The following is a 19934-nucleotide window of genomic DNA, read 5'->3' on the forward strand; positions in this document are numbered from 1 at the left end:
ACAGTCTCTGCCTACACACAGATTTGGGATGTTCTGGGAATATGTATTGTATGGAGCTCATTAGTACTGAGGAATGTGTGATGGTATGTTCCGTGATAGTGGTAGTGCAGAAACAACATAGCAGTGCAGTTGCTAATAAGGATCTCTTATTCCTAGCACACCCCTGTTTATGAACTAGTTAATTTTGTGAATGTGACCCTCTGTCCTGCAGATACATTTTTAGCTGCATCTCTGATACTGGTCAGGTGGGACTAAATACCATTGTGTTAATACAGTGTAAGCAATATTGGAGGGCAGAAGAAAAACTAACCTTGAAAGTATCTGATTTCTAGCTACAAAATAGCAACCTTTTGAGAATAGGCAGAATTCCCTGAGCAGAGTATCTGGAGGTTGTTTTAAATTCCTGATAATCTCTAATATTCTAATTATGTAGGTCTGACCCAAAGCAAGGATGCTTTCCTTTGGCCAAATGGTGGGGAAGATTCTGGTTTTATTAAAGTATTTTCCCTTTTCATACAGTTTAGCAGAGATTTTATGTTACCTTAAGTCAGCAGCAAAGCCTAATTAGAATTAAAAGCAAGGACTAGCTTGTATGATGTATTAGGAATAAATGAATGGACGTGTTAAAGGTACTCCAGACAACATCTGTGACCAGGATTGCAAAATAAAACTTTATGAGAGTTTTCTCAAGTCAGGTTGGCATATTTTTTTGCCTATTGCCTATTGATTTACAGGTATTTTGGGGGTGGGACGCTTTTACTTCATACTTATATGTTCAAACCTCAATATTGTAATTTTATGGCACCTTTTTGTATTTGCTTAGAATGAGTGAGTTAACTTGTGCCAGACAAATGGATGAAATGTGCCGTGAGATTAACATGGCAAAGAATGTTTCATGTTGGATACTTTATTTTTTTTTCCTAACTGACTTATTTTAAGGTCATGGAGAAGTTATACAAAGTTCTTTTTTTTTTTTTTTTTTTTTTTATAATCACAGGAAAGGTATGTGCCTTGAGGATGGGATGTTGGTTCCTGATTATAACAACATGAGGGCACTTAATTCATGCACAGTCCAGTTGACTTCAGCAAGAATTATCCCCTTAAGTAAAATTACTCATGAGTATTACCAGGAGTCTCTGTGTGTGTTTTTTTTGGTGTGTTGTTTTTTTTTTCTTGGGGGGGGGGAGGGGAAGTGGTTATTACATTTGAAAGTAGTATTTTGTCAAGGGTTAAGTAGCAGTTAGCTCAGTTTAGACAAGTAAAAAAATATCCTGAATTTGTAGGGTTTCTGGAAGCTAGTTTGAGAACTGCCAACACCTCTGTTCTGGTTTTGAGATGTTATTGAGACTGTAGAGCAACTAGCAAGCCTCTTAGGGCACTGACTTCCCTCATTGCAAGCAGGGAAGTTATCTGTACCTGAAACTTTAATTTTAATCTGGCATAAGCTGAGTGACCAGTTCTTCCAGCCACAAATGCCAGAAACCTGCAACAGCCTTTAATCTGTATTCACGCATGAACGCTGTGTAATTCTTCTTGTTTGCCTGTTTCAGGAATTCAGTGCAAAGCTTCTTCCCTTACCCCTTTCTTGCAAGACCTGGAAATCTAATCTGTTAGTGATTGTGTCTTTGGGCTTACCTTTTATGAGCACTTTGTTAGAAGCAGAAGGATTTATCTGTGATGTAGTCTTCACACTTACGTAGCAAGTAGATGTCTCCATCTACTGTTTCACAACTTGCTCCAATTTAACCTTCTTTTTTCAGGGTTGTCCTCTTTTCTCTGGGTTCAGGGTACCTCTGTAAGTGAAAGCATGTAGCATGCTGTAAATTGGAGGCAAAGAAAGATCAGACACTTGGTTCAAAAGAAAGATGCTTAAAGAAACATTACAGTGTACAAACTTGTAATCTCTAATCACTAGCATTCCCCTTGAGACTGGCTACTTGAGCTTGATTTTCAGAGTTGTTACTGTGCACTTTTTGTCTCTTTCCTCTGTCATATGTTTCCAAATTGCTGCTTGACTTGCAGTGTATTATTCCCACCAGTGCCTTGGCTGGTAATGGCAAGGTCAGCATGTGGTAGGCAAAAAGCTTCAGAGGCACAAATATCAGTGTCATACAAATAGGTTATTTGGGTTAGCTCAAACTTTCCCTTGCTGCAGATGTGTAAAACTAGGCAGGGTGGTGTGCCTGCTGATGTGGGATTCTAGTTATGTTGAGTGAAGTATATATGTGTGGACTTGCAGTTACTGTTGTATACTTGAGATCCCCAATTCTCTCTGGTTTATGAGAAACAATACTTCTGTTTTCTTTCTCTGTCCAGTGGCTATGAGCTTTAATATATTCATACCTTACACTTTAAGTTCCTGTAGTCTCTTGAAATCTGACATTGAGCTGTGGTGCTTGCAAAGTCCATCATATCTAGTATTTCGTGCAGTGATTTCACTATTTTCTTACAGTTCTAGGATTTTGCTGCTTAGCTTGATCTGTGGAACAGATTTCTGGCTCTGTGATAAAGTGCATATGCTGCTTAGGTGGCCTTCTGTATCTTTGTTAGTGCAGTGATGCTCACAGTTCTTTATATTGCAAGGCTTAAAATTTACAGATTAATTTGCTTGCCTTTTGTAAAGCCAAGTCACTCTGTAACTTCAGAACTAATGATGCCTTCTAGGTACTAAGTTGTTGCTGTGATGTGACTTGCATGTAAACTTTGAGCTGTGTATGTTCACATGGGAGCTTTCATGTCACTTATTTCATTTGTCTGTTGCTGGTGAAATTGGTGATAGCACACCATTCAGACGCAAATTGCAATTCACTGACATCATGTATATTCTTTTTCCACCTTTATTCCCCCGTATGGTATTGTGTCACTGCATATCATGAATAATTTATGGCCTCTTCAGGGCATAGTAGTCATTTGATAAGATCTGCTTTGGTCTACAGGGAAATTACAGGTATTTCAATCAGTAAGAATGATACTTAGTGAGAAGCATGCTAGTTATCCTTGCTAAGTCACAGACAATTAGAAGGTCTTAAAACCATGAATTTGTTCCCTACAGGGAAACAGATATTTACAATTAGTATTTTTAGACCTTTAGCAGTTATTTAGGAGTTTCTTTTTAGATGTATATTAATATAATTTCATACAAAAATGCTAAAAAATATTTCATGAATTAATATTGGGCTGTTTTTAGGAGCTAAAATACAGATTAACATCTTTTAGAGGTTAAAGTAGTAGACAGTTTCATGAGCAGTCACTTTGTGAATGGTCAGCTCATAATAATATGCATAGTAAGTCTTAGTTCAGTTCTGCTGATATAAAGAAAAAAGTGCATGGAGGGAATCAGTTGAACTGTCTCAAATCTGAGAAATGCTTACTTACCCTTTATCATGGGTACTACCACCCCTTTCCTGAAGTTTTAACTAGCAGTGTCTATATTAATTGTTTCATGTGGATTATAATCCTCTTCATCTGTGTGAGAGGTACTTTTATTGGGCAGTGGTTTAATGGCTATGTGTTGGGTGTGCTGCATTAGTCCCTACTGTACCTGCTGCTGTGGTGGAAGAGGCTCTTGTTTGAAAACATGATTTCCTGGTTTAGGCAGTGTTTGGCATGAGATAGTAAAAATGCTTAATAGAAGCAGAAGCTTTGGGAGATGACTTATGGCAATGTAGATGATTAATACTGTAGCTCCCTGGGTAATTTTAACCCAGCCAGAATTAACTCAGTTACTGACAAAAACAGTGGTCTTCTGTTCCTCTGTGCTTGCTTGTGTAGCCTCTGCTGGGTGGGCATTCTGGTCGCTATTCAGCAAACTTGAATGGAAATGGCTTTCTGTTAAAAGTAACCTGCCAAAGAAGACATTTCAGGTTCTAGTTGAGTTGGTCTTCTTGACCTGGTTTACCATCTTACCAGCTGGCTGTTGGTGACAGCACATGAAAGGGCTGAGAGTGATAGAAGCCAAGAGTCCTGTCCTCTGCAGTTCCTGCTTCCTCCAAGCTAACAGAAGCTGGAATTGCCTGCTGACAATTTAACCCTGAAGGGCAAAGGCAGGGTTTTGTGTGTCACTTGGATGCGTCAGAGGTTTAAAGTAGTAGACAGTTTCAGTAGACAGTAGTGTGTCACTTTGTGTGTCAGAGGTTTTCTCAAGCAAGTGTATCCCTTTGGGCAGTCAGGTGTTAGTGCATGGTGGGTGGGTGTTTTTTGGGAGGGAGACAGTGCGGGATGGTGGTGTTTGGTATGTTTTATTTGTTAAGATGTTCCTTTTCCAGTAGGGAGTAATTGGAGGACTAGCTGCAATCTTGTTAAGATGCAGTAGCACAAAATGGAGTATGATTCTGTAGTAGTGACAATTACCTCATGTGTATGGTACTGGGCTGTAATCTGGCTGCCCTGGGGGGACCCTGGGAGAAATGAGTGTGCCCAGCGAGAGACCCTCTGACCCTCAGTTTGCCTAGCTCATCTGTGGCTCTCTGAAATGGTGCAATTCCTGTTTCTCAAAAGGGCAGTAAGGAGGAATGCTTGAAGACTCCAGTAAGAAGGTTATTTGTAGAATGTGGGTTAGTCCTGGCCTGTAAACTTGAACAATGTCTTCTGTATCCCATGCAAAACCAGTATGCTAGTGCAACTTTTGTTTTTGTTTAGCATCACAATATTATGCAAATCTGATTATGATCTGGTTAATAAGTTTACCAGACTTTCACTTTGTCTTGAAAAGAGTAAGGATGTTTAATCAAAATTGCAATATGAAGACTACCAGGAGTTAATAAATATTTTGTTCTTAAACCCGTAAGTTACTGGGACTGTTTTCTCTGTGAGTGTTGCTGAGACTTACTCTGAATTGAAGTAGAGCTTAACTATGGCAGGAGTTGAGTAATGGTTGTATTTTGGGGATTTAGACCAATGTAGTGTAAAAAGGCAGCTTTGCAGATGTGAGTTTAAGAGCAGTATTTTCCAAGTATTTTTTAATACAGTTATTTGAATGCATTACATGTTTAGTACTTTGATTGCTAAAGGGCATTGTCAGATGTTTTTATTAAGGCACCAGCCTCTTTAACCTATGAAGGTTGGTTGATAAACATCCTCTATTACTATAAACATCCTCTTGACCATCTGCCAACTAAGGCCTGAAAGGAAGGAGGAAAAAGGTAGAATCTTTTACTCGAGAGCTTGTTTTCAGGCAGATATGCCATCATGTATATATTTTTCTGAGAAACAGACGGTTTGTGAAATGAACCTAACAAAAATACAGCTACAAAAAAAAAAATCATTCCTTTGTGAGTCCTGCAGTGTGGTATTTGTGCTGTGAATATAAGCATGATTAAGACAATACTAACAACTGTAGCTAAAGGTTAAATTGTTGGAAAGCTTTAGGTTTTATTTCTCAAGTGTAAGGATGTATATAGAGACTTCTTCGAGTCCACAAAATACCTGAAAAAAGAAAGCAGGCTTTAGCCAGTAATGTATTTATGTAGGGGTTTGGCATCTTGCTGTTCTCCCATTTCTTACCTTTTCCTTCCAGAGCTAGGGACAGTTGTTGGCAAATTAGTGGATGTGAATGAGTCTCCCATTACACGCAGCATGTTTTTTCTTGGTGTGAACTGACTTGGAATAGCTTACCTTGGTTTTCCTTAGAGAATAAGGTCTCGCAGATGTTTCTGGTACTTCCTCTCCCTGTCTGCTGCAGGGAGGAAGGGGTGTAAGATTTGACTTGTGACATCGCGCATCTCAAGGGTTTTTTGTTGTTACCTTTATTTTGTAGGGCAATTTTGTTTTCATTATGTTAATGCTCTTTATTTACCTCTGATGTTTGTAAATACAGCTATTTCTTTTTCCTGAAATGATCCTTTTGTACGGGCCCTGTTTTCCTCTAATTGCCATGTGCAGTTAGCTAAGATTTGATTTGCAACATATTAAGATTTATTTTCTGTAACTTGTATAACACAAAACTAAGTGACATGCTTGAGTGAGAAAAGTGACAGGGAACTGAATCTGTGAGCACATGATAACCCAGTGGCATGGTTTGGTGAAGGCAGTTTTCCTTCAGAGCCTTTTGCAGTGTTGGTGTTTCTGTCTTCTCAACAAAACCATGTTTGCAGCCTGCTGCCTGGTACAGGGATCACAAGGAGCATTCTTTTGGGTAAAAGTAAACACTCCCACTGTGGAGAAGTGCACTCAAGTAGCAGGTGGGTTTTCAGGTGAGGTTGGTGGAAGGAGTTTTTCATGTGTTGAGTCTAGATATAAGGGAAGAAACACACACTTGTGCTTCATTGATACAAAAATATTTCAGAGAGCCAGGAGGTTTGAGGAGTACTTATGAGCAAGGAATTTTTGTGTTTGGAAGTAATCTGAGACCATAAATCGAGACCCTGTTGCCCTGTAAAAAAAGAACTGAGTGAGCAATGTGATAGGAGTCCTTGTCCTCTGGAGTAAACTTTGTGTTACTCTTGACAGCTTTTCTAGTGTATCTTAACTGCCATTTTGTGTATGCAGTGTGCAACCAATCTTTACGAAATGTTTGTAAAAATCTTGGGAATGTGTTAAAAATCTGTGTATCATAAAGTGCTATATGAACATGGTGATGGCAGCCCTGTGCTCAGTATGGGTTTTGTTGTGTGGTGTCTTCCCTGTGCAGTGGAGTGCTATTTTCCTAACACTTTGCCTTTATGTGGTTGAGGTGGTTGATACCTTGGTGATGAAATCCGTTCAGGTCATCCTCTTACAAAGTATGTGATACTCTCTTAAGTAGCATAAAGATACATCTCTTTAGATTTGGAAACATTCCCTTATCAAGAAAAGACCTTTCTGCTTACTAAGTTGAAGCTACAATTGATAATTATTCTGTACCCCAACACTGAAGTGATATATGGGCTGATGAATCTCTTTATTCTAGATTTAAAATACGTTTTGGTAGAACATGCCAATAATGCTGTGTTCTCCAAGCATTTGAAACTGGGCAGCACGTTGTTCTTGCATGTAATTGCTAGATAACCATTTGGAACCTTTATTAAAAACTAGTTCAGCAGAGCACTTTTGCCTATGAATTACGGGGTTACTTGTCATAGATCAGGAGAAGTTTCGTTAACAGAGTGCACCAGTTTGGGCTTATTTTATTTGTCTCCCATGTATAGGACATCAGGACTCATGGAAGTGGAAGCTCATCTTCAGTTCCCCGTACATCAGTCATGCTAAAAACAGAAACTGTCATGTGTGGTAACTAGATGTGCTGCAGTTTTTTCCAAATGCTTCTGCTGAGTCTCTTGGAATAAGAGTCAGACTACATCCAAACCTAACTTTTGAGTTTACTGGCAGATTTTAAGCTTTCTTGTACCTGATAAAAATAGTATTTCAGCTGAAGTTCAGGTGTGTTTTTCTTGTCTGGGGTAACTAGTAAAGCCAGTGGGATGAGACTTTTTGTGGTGGTGTCTGAGCTCAGCTGTTGCTAATAGCAGTATTGGGCAGGATCTGTCTTTTCAGGGCGCAGCAGTGAGGCCATGCCACATCATGAGCCCATGCAGTTCCTGGAAGGGTGCATCTTGCTTTTGTCTGCCTCCTGCTCAAACTTGGCTGCTGCTTCCTACCTCCTCTACTTACAGATGTGTGCAGCTGCAGTGTGGGCTGAAGTGAGGGATCAATTCTGCTGAAAGCCAACACTTCCAAGGGGGGGGGGGGAAGAGAGTTCTACCCCACCAGCACACATGTATGTGCTATATAATGCGTTTGGCCCTTTTGGCCTTAATAGGATGTTTCTGAAATCAGTTTCCACTTATGGTATGTCTGGATTTATCATTCTTACAAGTAGGATTTGTTAAATTTGTGCTTGTGCCCCATGTTAGCATACTGGATTGTTTGGATTCCATGTGATACATTAGTAATGTTTTCTTTCCCATGCTTTTCCTAATCCCATTGGAAGCAAGCCATCATGCATTTGTAGGAATAATGCTGTCAGATTGTTAAAGTTGGATAAAAGTAATAGAAGCCCTGTCTTAGGCTCTTTGTAGACACTGTCAGTGGCATCATATAACAACTCCATAGATTTTGAAAATTGGTCTCCAAATGCATGGAGGAAGGAAAAGATTATCTGCTCCTGAGTAATCCACATTGCCACAATGTAGTTGAGAGTCTTTTCTGAAAAGTATTTTCCTACTTGTGTAATAGTTTGAAGCTTTATCCATGTGTTCTCAAGACAGTGCATTTTAAAGTTTACCTTGAAATTGAAAAGTTGAAAGAAAAAAAAAAGTAAAATTTGTTGAGTTTCACTGCAGGCATGCAGCCAAGCTTTACAGGTAGGAATAATAGAATCATAGAATCAAAGAATAGTTAGGCCTGTGAAGGACCTTAAGATCATATTGAACACTGCCAGGGATGGAGCATTCACAACCTCCCTGGGCAACCTATTCCAGTGCCTCACCACCCTTACAGGAAAGAGCTTTTTCTTTATATCCAATCTAAACTTCCCCTTTTTTAAGTTTTAACCCATTACCCCTTGTCCTATCACTAGAGTCCCTAATGAAGACCCCTCCCCAGCACCATTATAGGCTCCCTTCACGTACTGGAAGGCTGCTATGAGGTCTCCACGCAGCTTCTCTTCTCCAGGCTGAACAGCCCCAACTTCCTCAGCCTATCTTCTTACGGGAGGTGCTCCAGTCCCCTGATCATCCTCATAGCCCTCCTCTGGACTTGTTCCAACAGTTCCATGTCCTTTTTATGTTGAGGACACCAGAACTGCACACAATACTCCAAATGAGGTCTCATGAGAGCAGAGTAGAGGGGCAGGATCACCTCGTTCGACCTGCTCGTCGCACTCCTTTTGATGCAGCCCAGGATACGGTTGGCTTTCTGGGCTGCAAGTGCACACTGAAGCTGGCTCATGTTCATTTTCTCATCAACCAACACCCCCAAGTCCTTCTCCGCAGGGCTGCTCTGAATCTCTTCTCTGCCCAACCTGTATCTGTGCCTGGGATTGCTCCGACCCAGGTGTAGGACCTTGCATTTGTCATGGTTAAACTTCATGAGGTTGGCATCAGCCCACCTCACAAGCGTGTCGAGGTTCCTCTGGATGGCATTCCTTCCCTCGAGTGTATCAACCGAACCACCCAGCTTGGTGTCATTGGCAAAGTTGCTGAGGGCGCACTCAATCCCACTGTCCATGTCAGTGACGGAGTTGTTATTGAACAAGACTGGTCCCAACACTGATCCCTGAGGGACACCACTTGTTACTGGTCTCCAGCTGGACATTGAGCCATTGACCACAACTCTTTGTGTGTGGTCATCCATCTAGTTTTTTATCCACCGAGTGGTCCACCTATCAAATTGATGTCTCTTCAATTTAGAGATAAGGATGTCGTGTGGGACAGTGTTGAATGCTTTACACAAGTTCAGGTAGATGCTCTACCCCTGTTCATCAGTTCCATAGCCCCATCATGGAAGACCACCAAATTGGTCAGGCAGGATTTCCCCTTGGTGAAGCCATGCTGGCTGTCACCAAGCACCTTGGTGATTTTCACGTGCTTTAGCATGTCTTCTATTAGAGTATCTCAGAATGGTTACTTGTCTCTCGGTTTGTTCCTATATAATGTCAGGTAATAAATTGTTTTTGGTCAAAGACATGTTCCTGTATCTGTGTGTTCAAAGGAATGACATGCCATGCCATGTGGAGTCCATAACTTCTTCCTAATAGTACTGATTTCTAGCTGTCCTGTTATGATAGTTCACTGGGCTGTGCAGCGTTTCAGTTGTCTGATATGAAAGGGCAAGTATTTTTATGAAAAGCTAAACAATGATGTGTTATTCTCCCCCCCCCCCCCCCCGATTTCTAGTTAGTACTTATTTTTACGTTCAGCTGATGGATTGTAAACCTTTCCTGGCATGTTTAATTGAATGGATCATTGTAACAGGCTTTTCTCAAGGCAGTTATTTAGTTGTGTTCTGCCCTAAAGGGTACAGGATGGCAGGTGAAGAATTGTCTTGTTCCTGTGTATTCTTGACTGATGGACAGTGACTCAAGTGGAGTAGGGAGAAGGTACTATTTAGATTGTGAAATTGCTTAAAAAGAAACATTCACTTGCAGTGGGTACTGGTTTTGTGCTTCTGTTACTATTTCTCCTTTTACATTTGAACCTTTTAGCCTGGTGTAGGATTAGAGAATTTTCTCCTCTTTAGTGGCAATGTCCAGCATGCAGAGTGCATTTGATTAAGAAATGGATGTGGACAGTGGGTGCTTCTGTGTGGTGGGTGAGTTGGGTGTTTCTGCTATGGCTGAGACACTGAAAACATCGTGGTTGCCTTCTGCAGAAGGGCTGCTGTTGGCAGAGGTGTCATGTCTCCTCCTCTGTGGTTGTGGCCTAAGGGGACAAAGAAAGTATTTAGTGGTGTCTCTAATTGTCAGTGTTATGCCTTCCTTTTCAGTTTTATGTTCTGCATCTAAACAGACAACCCCCAACCAAACCTATGCTGTCACCTTTTATGCTATGTTGTTATATTAAGTCATTTTTTTCTGCTTTTGTATGTGTAGATTGTGTTTCCACTAATGAACACTTACTGAAGTGTAGAATCTCAATTTATGGCAGCATGGAAACATGGAGTTTCATGTACTTTGTTAAGAATGGATAATCTTGCTGTTTTGTTTCTTCACAGTCTAGTTTCCCATATTAACAATTTTCTTATTATAGTTTCTTTCCTAGAATTGCAGTTTCTTTAGAAACAGGGGTATCAAGTTTTTTGGTATTAAAACCATGAGTTGTTCAGCAGTGTACTTTGTATCTGAGGGTGTTAGTTACAAAGTGCTTTAACTGCAACAGTTGCAGAGAAACAAACAGGCTATTTTAGTCCTCTCCCCTGCCAAAATTAGTAGCACAAAAGCCACCTTGCCTTTCTTGAGTTCAATCTTACATCTTGTGAGTAGTCATTTACCTTCAGATCATGGTACTTCTATGGGTGACGTACCTGGTTTTAGTCTGTGCCTGCCTGGTATGTATTGTACAATACACTGTCAATGTGTCCGATACTTGCTTTAACAATGACTGTATTTCTTGAGGCTCTGTTCTCTATCAAACATACTCCTGAAATTATTTCAAATACCCAAAGTACCTTACTTAAGGAGCCTAATTTCACAGTGCTGCTTCTACTAAACAAAAGCAGGCAAAGTATGTATCTGTGAATTCATATTTACTGACAAATAAGAGAAATAAAAGAATCCTGCGTGGAGAACTAGACATTCAAAATCACTTTATTTTTAACAGAAGAATGTGTGGACAAGATTCTCAGCTATACCTGGTCAGCCTGGGAATGAATGGTTCCGTAACAGTGAGACCACCTTAAGAATAGCTTTTGAATAATTAAGTAGGACATTGATGTGGACTGGGTAAGTTTACTGTCCTTGAGTTGAACAGTTGAAGCTGGGAGTAGAATTCCATGAATCCTTAATAGTTAGCTGTAGTAATAGTCTCTGGATTCATGAGGTACTTCTACACATTTCTCTTTTCATTTGGGTTTATTAAAAGTAGTATGTTCACAGTGTTCTGCAGCTCTTCCCTTTTTTCTCACAGAGAAATGAGCTGAAAATGTTACATCTTAGTTAATCAGTGAAATTGCAGTAACTTTGCAATGACCAAGACTTAAGTCAGATTCCAAAACCTGTCTGTTCAGGTAAAAATCTGGCATTGAAGAGTCTGCTGCTGGTCATGGCTGGGCATGTAGTTTGAGAAATTATATAAGCATTGAATTTTCTGCATTGTGTAATTGTGTAATTTTGCTAATATTCTTGGAAGTGCAGAAGTGGCTGGTTCCCTGCAACTCATTTTTTTTTTTTCTTCATTTGAAAATGAGTCTAAAATCTAACCTGTTTTTCCTTCACTCTCTCTCCTCAGATCTGTCAAATTAGCCTCTGTTTTAGATTCAGGCTCTTCATGAAAATTAATCATTCTGACCCCTGTGAAGTAAATATTATTTTCATTAATGGGAATATTGCAGAACAGACAAGTAAAATTGCTTAAGTTATGCAGGCTCTTAGACATGTGGTCAAATAGCTAGACTGTTTTCAATAAATTCTTTGCAAACTTTTTTTACACAAGCTGTAAGAATATTAATGCCACCTAAGGAGACAGAAAAATGCCTTTTTTTGTTTCCTGAGGAGCTGCATGACCAAGATCACAACTGTGAACTATGGTGTATAGAACCGTATGTCTTGAAATGTGGATAAATGAGCTATATACTGGTAAGAGTACAAAATACTTCTTAATTTTACTGGGGAAACAGGCAAAGAACCCTTTCAAGTTTCGTCTTAAGCTAACAAAGAGTATATAGGTCCTTGAATGGGTAGAGAAACCTGACTCTAATGGAAATTACCAGGTCTGCCAAGTGAGTCGAATCAGGATGAAGACGTAAGGTGCTTGTGTTTTATGAAATAGTAGATTATCAGTTCCCAAACAATGCAAGCATAAAAGAGGCTTCTTCGCTGAAAATGGAGACCTTGAGTGAGACAGGAGAAAGTATCATGAATTACTTTTCATCTCTTTCTGTAGAATTGACATAATGAGTCTTGCTTTATCTCAAAGGCGGCATAGATGAATATTTTCTTTTCCTTGACGGAAGGTCTGTTTGGTTACATATGCAAAAAACTTTCTAGCTCAAGAACTGTCTTTTTATTATAGCTGAATTTTGAGTTAGGGATAGGAGATATGATTTATGAAGTGTGAAACTCTTGGAGATTACTAGGATTTTCAGTTTGACAGCTTCAAAGCTGATGAGTAAGTTCTGCTCAACAGAGTGGAATTTTTCATATTCTTTCAGATACTGTGCAGCTATAGTGATGTAGTTAATGCCTCTTCTAATGGATTTTATAGGCAGTACATGTCAATGTAACTTTTATTGTAAAGCTTCCTTCTGTATCAGATGTATGGTATGTATTTCTGGTGTGCTGTGAAGGAGACTGGGTGCTTATAGAAGTGATGCTCAAAGCACATATGCAGTCAACTGACATCTGCAGCTGGGTATTCCTGATTTAAACCCTTACTGTGGTAAAGGGTGAAACAATGGCTGGTATACTGTAAAAGACTGAGGAAATGAGATTTCATGTTCTGTTTGACAGAAATTGGTACCTGCCAGTGGAAACCCACTGGTTGACCAGTGTACACCGGTGCCATGCCATTCAGTAACAGAGCTTCATGGCTTTTAGTTTATTCATTCTTAAGCAGTTCTCTGCCTTCCTGTTTTGCGCATCCAACTTCTCTAGGTAATAATGTATTGTTGTTTACACTGAGGAACTGAAAATACATATAAAGTGCTGATGAAAGCCTTCATATAAAGAGAAGTCATGACGGTCTTTGCCATGGGTGGTAGAATTTGGAAGACTAATATTTCTGCCCTTTGGCTGCTGGATGACCTTGAGCAAGTCCTTTTCTTCCTCTTTTCTTGATTTCCCTCTCTTTGTATTTGGTTTAATGATATTTACCTTATCTGCAAAGCACTTTGAACCCTTATCAGTGGAAAGCTTCCTAACAAGAAAAATTCTCTGTGGTGCTTCCTCTGTTTCCATTGGCAAACAGCTTTAAAATTCCAAGTGTAGAAGTCAGTTGAGATGCTGGCTCAGGTTTTCATTTCTTTCATCAGGAGAAAAATGGAATTAGGTGGGGGAGCAAAATGGAAAAGTAGCGAGCTTTCAAATTGTGAATTTGCAAATTCTTTGCTGAATTTGCGTGTTATCCATGTTCCTCTAGTATTTTCTGCCATAGACAGATATTTTTTCTTCACTCAGCAGCAGTAACGCTTAAAGTGGAAAATTCTATCCTTCTTTTACAGATTAGCTGTGAAAGCAGGCCAGGCTCAGAAGCAGGTAACTTACCTGAAGAGAGAACCTGATTTTAAAGAGGGCATATTGGACAGCAAAAAGGGTGGGTCACTGCTTCATGTAAGGGAGAAAAAAATGGTCTGTTTGTATTTGTTGTTGGTTTTCTCAATTTCAAATATAAGTATTTGCATTCCTTACTTTAGAGTGCTTACTGTTGTCAGGGGTATCTCTGAAGGTCACATTTTCATGGTTGTGCTCTGTAAATGCCTTGATGTTTCACTTCACTTACTTCAGGACTGGACAAAAGCTTTAGTTCATAGATTAGAAGTGATTTCAACTTAGGGATATTTTCTTGGTATAGGTATTTCACTTGTATGACATGCAATTATATTAAAGGTAAACATGAAGCCGCTTAAACATTGTTATATTGTGTGGCTGGAAAACTGGCCTCAGTGTGGAAGTGTGTAAGCCATGGTGCTTGTGAATAGACAGGAAAATTTACGGTGTGCCACACAGAAATGATGATCTGCACATCAGAAGAAGCCTTTTCAGGTCAAATTAATTTAAATGAAATTTTGTTCCATTATCCCCTTTGAGAAAAATGTCAGGAATTATAGTAATTGACTCCTGTAGACAGGGCAGTAGAGTAGTTAATGAATTAAATGTAATGTTACTAATTTTGATTGATACTATTATAATTATGATGTCAAAGGTGTTTGAATTTGTATCAGGTTGTAAATCTTAATCAGACTTCTAGTTTACTCTTGATGAGAGGAAAAAATGCAACACAGAAAATGAGAACCCAGACACCCCCCAACCTAAACTGAATCTTCATTCAAAAATGAAGTGTAATGCAATTTCAAGGCTCTTTACTGCTGGTTTACAAGAATATACAAGCAGGTAAAAAAGGTTTTACTAGTTCAGCTTTCTTTCTTGTTAAGATGTATTTCTGAGAATTTCCTGAATGTCTTGGTATCTGAAAAGCAAAATGTAAATATTCTCTCTGAATTTTGCTGTCAGCAGCGCTCCATGCTCTTCTAGGGCTTTTTGTGTAATAGCTTTAGTCTGACTGGAAATCTTAGAGCCTGAGGTAAAAGGCAGCCTTCTTAACCTTGACCTCTTCTTGCTAAGGAGAAATAAAACTTCATTTTACCTAAAAGTGAGATTTATGGAAGGATATGAGAGATCACATTATTCTGTCAGTGACTCTTGAAGCATATGTTCTTTAGCTTGACAAACCGAGCATGAAAGGATATGCTTTATTAGGATGCAAATTCTATGTATGTGATTCATTTGTTGTGTAATGTTTTCATGGGGTTTGGTTTATTAGAATTATATGTGAATTAGTATGTAGAGAAGGCTGTATTAAGGTGTCAGATACTGTATTTTGCTATTCACCAGGCTGAAAGTCAAGATGGTTATAATTCAGAGTTTGGTGGAAGTCTATATACCTTCTTTTATAATTTCCCTAAAATAAGGGATTTAATTTCTTGCTACCTTTTTATATGCCTTTATTTTTTTGATACTTGTTTCTGCATCATCTTACTTTTTTTCTTGCTTCTGTGTTTTTCACCATTTTATACTCAATGTTTCAGACCCTTATTTCTGTTTTCTGGAGGTTCTGCTGTTCATGAGTTTTATAACTCCCTGTGATACTCCATTCTTATCTGCCTTTCTGATCCAGAAGAATTTGTGTCTCAGTCGGTTTCAGGAGCAGCTATCTTATATTTTTAAGACTACTTTTAAGAGCTTAGCTGTAACTTCTGAGTGTGCTGCTTTTGCTTGCCTTATAGGTTTGTGCAAGTGAGCTGGCTTGGTGCTTTTCAGATTCCTGTCCTACCTGTGTTTCTGTATGAATAATAGCCATTAGTGCTCAACAATCATATAGCTGAAAAGATGTGCAAAAATGAAGTTTGCTTTGTAGTAATGTTGCTTATCGGTTTCTGGCATTCAGTGTCCTCAGTGACAGCGTATGTTTGACTGGAGATGAAAGTTAAAGCTCTGTGAAAGCTTTGGTTGGAGGTGGCCTTTCAGGAGTACTGCTCTGTAGGCTGTTCTCTGTTGCATCAGTGTCCTGTGGGTACAGGAATTCAGTCAACTGCTAGACGCAGGGCTTTGAAAACACCCACCTCAGCACTCAAGGAAATGAGGTGCTGGAGTCCTATCCCATTTGAGGTAAGCTTTGCAAATAGGTTGTAGGCTTGTCCAGTGCCATAGGAGCAGCAGCCTGTTCTTTTCCTTGCAGTGCATCATTTCATGTTTCTTGAACTTCATTGGTGAAATTTGTCCTGGCTGTCTTCATTCCTCTGGTAGTAATTACAGTAATAATCAGCTAATGCACATATGTCAACAGCCTTTTGTTTTTATTGGGAAGGGAAAGACAGGCCTATTAAAAATATTTTTATAGGTTTGTGATGACACGAGAACATGTCATGTAGACTTAATTTGTTTAGAAAGTGTAACATGTATAGGTGGTGCCTTGCTAAAGAAAACCGAGAAGGATATTTTCCACTGATGCTCATGCCTTCTTTCCTTTGAAAATCTAGACTAGTTAGTAGGACATCCTTCCCTGCTTTTCTGGGAAGGTGAATGGACTGAAGGCTGTGTAGGCCAGGGGGGAAAGGAACTGTGAGAAACATCTGTACTTGTAGTTATTTATTTATTTATTTATTCAGCATTTCCAAATACTGTTAGATTCTGCTGAGAATAAATACAAGTTATTCTTAGTGTTTCTAGAGAGCATTCTTTCCCCCCTTCTTTTGGAAAGGCTTTGGCTACAATTTCAATACTTCCTGATGCTGTTAATTATATAAGGCTTTGGACTGCTAATGTGCAGGTGACTGGCTGTTCTGTGAGAACAGCTGTTGCAGGATGCAGTAGAAAAGTGGGGAAAGTGAAACATTCCTTGGGTAGGTGGCAGATTCTGAAGCCAGGGGAATGAATCTGCAAGGATTCCTCATTTTGTTTGTGCTGCATATTGACATCTGGAACCTAGCAAACAATCCTTTGAATTCTTTTCAAGGAACACATTTTAGCTCTTTCAAGGGTGAGGTAAGAAAATAGCCTTTTTCAGTAGAACGAAGTTCTTCCCTCCCTCTTTACGCCTACACCAATGTTTTTTCAGCTCTGCAAGTGTGTTTTTTCTCACCCTCTATGCTGTGTAGGCGGCCTTCCCAATCACAATTGAGCTTCACAGGCAATCTTTTACCAAAAAAAAAAGAGAAAAAAGTTGTCTTTACACAGCAGGTCTATAATTTAACACCAAAGAAAATGGAGAGTTCTGGGCTGGAATTATGATGCATCTTAGTAATGCTTGAATAGGTGAAGAATTTCACCCTAAAGGAAGCAAGGAAATCTTTTCTTGAGCAGAAGGCCACCACCTGAGGAAATGATTTATTTATCTGCTGCCCAAATGACTTGCCAAAATGTCAGTAGCAATTGCAAGCAGATTTTAAACCTTTTACTTGCCTCATTACACTGAGCGATAACTGAACTTTCCTGCCCCAAGATTAGAATATGATTCTACTTGAAAGAGACAGGCTTAGTTTGTTGATAATATGAAAGTTAGAAAGCAGTTCTTCCTGGAATGTTACCTTGCTTTAAACATGAGTTTAGTTCTCTCCAACCTCTGGAAGCTCTTTTTGTGGCATGTGGTATGTACTGCAGCTCTTTTGATGATGCTTCTTAGTTTTCCAGGGTCTTAATTTCACATAGTATCTTGTCAGTAAGCCTAAATCTAACTTGCAATTAAAAAACCCAACTCTGAAAGCTGTGTTTTTAATTACTTAAAGCAGGATAACAATAATTACTTTCTTGAGATCTGTTGTAATGATGTCTGGCACTTCTTAAAGAATTTTCGTTGATGCTAATGTTCTTGCCACCAAGTATTCAAACTTTATTCAACCCTGTCTGGAAATATGATTGGGATAGTAGTTATGGGTGACTAGAAGTTAGTTGCATATGAACCTATCAAATTTCAGAGATCACTATAATAGAATAACTAGGGTTTGTACCATGGTTTTACATGCAGCTTATGATGGCGTTGCAACTGAAAGTAGCTGTCCTTGACTGCTTACCCTGACCTGTGCCTTCTCTGCCTTTTGTCAGCACAAATTGTTATGTAGCTGTGCAGTGATCTGGACTGGGGGAAAAACAGATCTGGAGAAACGATCTAGGTCTTCTCCTCAAGTCTCCTTATTTAGAGTTGGATTTTAATCCATCTTTTTGATATGATTCACCACACATCTCCTCTAATGCTGGAGCTTGGTGGGAGGAGAAGACAAAAATTCACTGTCTGTGTTCTACCTCCAGTTTGTACCCCTGCAGAGTTTTCGGGTCTGCAGTATGAATCTCCATGGTTTCATCTGTTTGCTCAGTCTAATTTTAGAGGGCTCCCGTCATGTTTTGTAGCAATAGATAGAGGTCACATATTAAGGCTAATGTTGAAACAATACAGATTTTATTACAGGACCTGGTAAATATGAAGGACTAGCTTTGAGCCATTTTTCCTTGCTATACCTGGGGACTTACTTGGAGGAGTGTAGTTAGTGACTTAAATAACCTCCCTCTTTCCTTTTGTGTTTGGCCTTTATGTTGAAAAAAGTGAGAGAAAAAGTGGGCCACAGCACTGTGAAATGTCCCCTTTCAGGTGTAACCAAATGTTTGCCAGAATGTGTTCTGGAAGAAAATAACGTGGTTCAGAAAAAGGGTAATAAAAGAAAGGTTGGGATTTTTATATTAAGAAATTTCTCATGCAAGCACTCTCAAATGAGTAAGCTAGCTGCATAAACTTAATAGGTTCATAGTTTTTTAAGTCTTTGTTGCTTCTGGCTTCTAACTAGCACAGTTTCCACAATACCATTTCCCTTTTGAAAAAGATTTAACCTGTTTGTTTCCCTTTCAAATATTGTTCATACCAATGGTCTTTCTGCTTCCAGGTTTCACAATGGCATGATTCCTCTGAAGCTGATTGTGACAGCCACCAGGAGTTTTTGCTAAAGCTGCGTGTGCTTGCCTTCTCAGGAATTTGGATAGGTAAGTGTGCATGTTCCACTTTCTGTACTGTGTGCCAGTTACTCTTTGGAGTAGTGCCAGTTGCCACAAAATCAGTGTTGGCTTTGTGACTGCTGATGGCATGCAGTGTTTCATACAATACAGAAGGGGTGGTCTCCAGCAGGTAGGCTGGCTGCTGCCGTGTGCCAGACTGTATCCCAGTCTGGCGCTGAATGCATCCTCTATGTGCAAGAGGTTTTCTCAGGAGAGAGATGCAAGGGGTCTAGATGAATATTTCCTTCCCCCTTTCTACTAGGTATTTGTGGAAGTGTTTGTAAAAGCAGGTTGGACTCTCTTCAGGCTGTGACAGAATGCCTGTTTTGTCACATTTTCTAAAACACAGTAGTTCTTGTAGGTGGTTTCTTTTTATCTACTTGTGAAACCAAGTTCATGTTGTAAGGAAGGGATGGTTATTCTGAACGTGCTCAGTTCTTGAAAAGGACTATCTTTTAGTACATGACTATTCTTTCACAGAGAAATATATTTTTAGGGAGTTTGTGAAACTGTAAAAACGTTGCTGCAAGTGCAAGATGCTGCAGGTCCACCCATGCAGCCTTGCCCTGTGCTTCGTATCAAATGCAAGTCTTATGCAGATGTGTAACGACCTGGATCAAGAAGGCTGGAAAACTCCAGTGTGTGGCTTTGGGTAGAGGGAGGAGGGATGGGGGAGCGGTGGTGTTGGCCCTGCAAAGATGGGTATAGGTGGATTTGTTTTCAGGTGAGTGGGCTTCCTGAATTAACACCACATGTTGTGCAACCTGTAGTGCTGCCACCTGAAGGGAGGTGACCATAATACTTGCTGGGGACTGCAGGGAGAGGAGCATTGACATCTGAACTTGGATCAGTGTATGCTGATTTGCAGCCAGGCTCTAAAAACATGACCTTCTTCATTTAATAGATTTTAATGATCTATTTATTAACAGATGTTGAAAGCTATAGGTGCAGGATATGCAAAAGAACTCCAGGCTGGAAGTGACAAGCAAACATAGCTACTAAAGAAAAAAACCTTCCTTGTAACCTAAGTTCATCAGTGTGCCATATCTAAAGAAACTATTAGGTTTCTTATTTGAGAACCTGCCCTGTAGTTGTTGCAGTTGTTTAG

The 19934-nt window shown here is 39.5% G+C and overlaps 1 long non-coding RNA gene across 1 annotated transcript in view; it reads left to right on the forward strand.

Moving 5' to 3' along the window:
* Positions 1-19701, forward strand: part of LOC133208897 (uncharacterized) — a 70952-nt gene extending 51251 nt beyond the window's left edge. Inside the window, exons 3-4 of the long non-coding RNA XR_009724529.1 lie at positions 18718-18814; positions 19597-19701. This is a non-coding gene — a long non-coding RNA (uncharacterized LOC133208897). The remainder of the gene's footprint in view (positions 1-18717; positions 18815-19596) is intronic.
* The last annotated feature ends 233 nt before the right edge of the window (positions 19702-19934 follow it).

Source organism: Neopsephotus bourkii, unplaced genomic scaffold (assembly GCF_033783945.1).
Source record: "Neopsephotus bourkii isolate Nb327-2 ecotype Australia unplaced genomic scaffold, CSIRO-AGI_Nbou_v1 NB_301, whole genome shotgun sequence".
Taxonomy (NCBI): Eukaryota; Metazoa; Chordata; class Aves; order Psittaciformes; family Psittacidae; genus Neopsephotus; species Neopsephotus bourkii.